Source organism: Pyxicephalus adspersus, chromosome 11 (genome assembly GCF_032062135.1).
Source record: "Pyxicephalus adspersus chromosome 11, UCB_Pads_2.0, whole genome shotgun sequence".
Taxonomy (NCBI): Eukaryota; Metazoa; Chordata; class Amphibia; order Anura; family Pyxicephalidae; genus Pyxicephalus; species Pyxicephalus adspersus.
In genome coordinates, this window is record NC_092868.1 from 4,881,351 (window position 1) to 4,884,411 (window position 3,061).

General features: G+C 51.1%; 1 protein-coding gene across 1 annotated transcript in view; it reads left to right on the forward strand.

Moving 5' to 3' along the window:
* The first annotated feature begins 299 nt into the window (after positions 1 to 299).
* LOC140341033 (dual specificity tyrosine-phosphorylation-regulated kinase 1B-like) overlaps positions 300 to 3,061 on the forward strand; it is a 49,720-nt gene continuing 46,958 nt past the window's right edge. The window contains exon 1 of the mRNA XM_072426534.1: positions 300 to 525. The gene's annotated coding sequence lies outside the window, so the exon portion shown is untranslated. The remainder of the gene's footprint in view (positions 526 to 3,061) is intronic.

Genomic DNA, 3,061 nt, shown 5'->3' on the forward strand with positions numbered 1-3,061 from the left:
TGTCTGCTTTGTTTTTACATTTTTTCACCCAAATTCACCCAAAATTCACACATTTTTAATATTTCATTTAAAAATGTTTCATTGTATCCAATGTGAAAAATGTGTACATTTGGGTAAGGTTTGAGTGAATCTCAAGTGAATACATTTATAAATATTCCCCTATTGGGACGGTTCAGTTGGTGGGCGTGGTTTGTGTCCAAAAGGGGCGTGTTTCTGTGGCGTGACGCAGGCAAGCTCCTCCCGTCAGCGGAGGCGGCAAAGAGCCGGGCGCCAGTGCGCAGGCGCGGTCACGTGACTTCTCCTCAGCGGCTGTTGCGTCGGTTTGTTTTCGCAGCCATTTTGTGTGGCATTACTGGGAAAAAAAACCCCTCCGGTGCCGGAGAGTGCGGCGGAGGCGGCCAGCTGTCACAGCCTCACCCCCCCAACATCCCGTCACCGAGCCGGCCTCCTCCGCCAGGATGAAGATGATGACGAGGAGGACGTGCCGCCGCGTCCAGCCGAGGAGAAGCAGCCGCTGCGCTTGAGGTGAGTGAGGCGGTGACGGGGGAGGCGGGATGCTGTATCAGGAAAGGCCGGGGATGCGGGTGCGGCCTGTAGAAGAAGGACAATGATGGAGGGTTATGGTGAGGATGCCAGGCCTGGAGGTGAGCGCTGACCCCCCCGAGCACTCACCGCCCCTCCTGCTGTTCTGGGGCCGACAAGCTGTCATGGCACGCTGGGGGTTATAGTACCTCAGCCGCCCGGATGGGACAGCAGCCTGTATTACCGTCTCCCATCCGGCCAGTGATAGGATGAACGGGGCGGCCTGTATCCAGGGGGCCCCCATAGTCTGCCTCTGCCGGATGGAGGCCATCAGTCTGAGTGACGGGGCATTCTGGGCCTTGTGGTGCCTCTATAGCTGCACAACGGGTCCCCCTTATCCGGCCTGTCATAGGATGAATGGGGCGGCCTGTATCTATGGGCTCCAGGATTCTGCCTCTGTCACTAGGGTGGCTGGCAAGGCATGCTGGGAATTGTAGTTCTCCGGCACCTGGAAGATCTGCTTCCTATACATCCCTATGGGGGGGTCTTCCATCATGCTGCAATGAATGAATGAAATTATCTGCATGCATGGAAATGTTATGATAACTATTGGTGAGAAGGGACAGGCCGTGCTGGGAATTGTAGTTCTCCTGTACCTGGAAGTTTTACTTCCTATACATCCCTATGGAGGGGTCTTCCATCATGCTGCAATGAATGAATGAAATGATCTGCATGCATGGAAATTTTATAACAACTATTGGTGAGAAGGGACAGGCCGTGCTGGGAATTGTAGTTCTCCAGCAGCTGACAGGGCAGCAGCATGTGAAACCATCTCCCCCATGCTGGGAATAGAATGAATGGGATGTCCTGTGCACATGGACTTCTGAGCTTCTGCTACTTATATAGAAATACTTAGTGAGGAGGGATAGGGATTGCTGAGACTTGTAGTTCCTCAGCGACTTGTACTCTCCTATTATGTGATCTGGGTATGGTGACAGCAGAATGAATTACCTGACCTGTATCCATTGGGTTATATCATCTTCAACCTGTATAGAAGTCAGTGACATGCTGGGATTTGTAGTTCACCAGCTAATGCAACTGCAGTTTGTATGGCTCTGTGATTGGATGTGCTATCATGCTGTTGGAAGAGTGAATGGGCCGACCTGTATCGACGGGGCCTGATTCTTATATAGTAATATTTGGTGTGTATGAATGTGGCATGCTGGGATTTGTAGTTCTTCAGCTGCTGATGTAACTTCAGTTTGTATAGTTCTATGATTGAATCTCCTATTATGCTAGTAGAAGAATGAATGAAATGGCTTGTGTCTATGGGGTGAATGTGCACCTAGATACTAATAATGGGCCAGTGGTGACAGCGCATGCTGGGAGTTGTAGTTCTTGATCTGTTGATGTGATTGCAGTTTGCATTGTCCTGTGATTGGACCTCCCATCAAGCTGGCAGTAGAATGAATGGCATGGCCTTTACCCATTGGGTTGAAAACTGATTGTAGGATGTTGGTGACATTCTGGGATTTGTGGTGCATCTGGCAGCTGATTGGTTGGCTGTAATTTACTTTCTCCCATCTGATTGGCTGTATCTATGGGCTCTGCTTGTGTGTTGCTAGGACCGGATGAGATTGATCTGCGGTCATAGGACATGCTGGAGTTTGTGGTGATCTGCATCCCCCATCTTTCCCCATTTCCACAAAATACTGATCTGTATTGAACAGGCATGCTGGGGTTAGTAGTACCTCAGCTGCTGAAGGAACAGCCCTAGGAGGGGTTTCACCATCTGCCTGTGATAGAGAATGAATGGCATTGCCAGGATCTGTAGGCTGCCATATTCTTCCATGGCCTGCGAGTAATGAATGGATGGTGTCCGTGTATGGGCTGGGCATGCTGGGTAATGCGGTGCCTCTAGTAGCAGATTGTCTTCTACCAATAAGGTTTCCTTTATCCCACCAGTAATATTATGAATGGGCCGGCCTGTATCTATGGGCTCCTGTACTCTGCCACTGTCACACTAGTAATAGAGGAGGATTTGTAGTGACAAGGCAAGCTGGGGCTTATAGGAACTCAATGGCCTGGCCAGGCACTGGGTTCCATCATCTGCCTCCTAGGAATACAATGAATGTGGTGACCAGTATCCATAGACTTACAATACTCTGCTAGTAATGGGGGTCCGGTATATGCAGAACGCTGGCGCTAGTGATGGAGGGCCAGGATATATGCAGCACGCTGGTGCTAGTAATGGAGGGCCGGTGTATGCAGCACGCTGGCCCTAGTAATGGAGGGCCGATGTATGCAGCACACTGGCGCTAGTAATGGAGGGCCGGTATATGCAGCACGCTGGCACTAGTAATGGAGGGCCGATGTATGCAGCACGCTGGCGCTAGTGATGGAGGGCCGGTATATGCAGCACGCTGGCACTAGTAATGGAGGGTCGATGTATGCAGCACGCTGGCGCTAGTAATGGAGGGCCGGTATATGCAGCACGCTGGCACTAGTAATGGAGGGTCGATGTATGCAGCACGCTGGC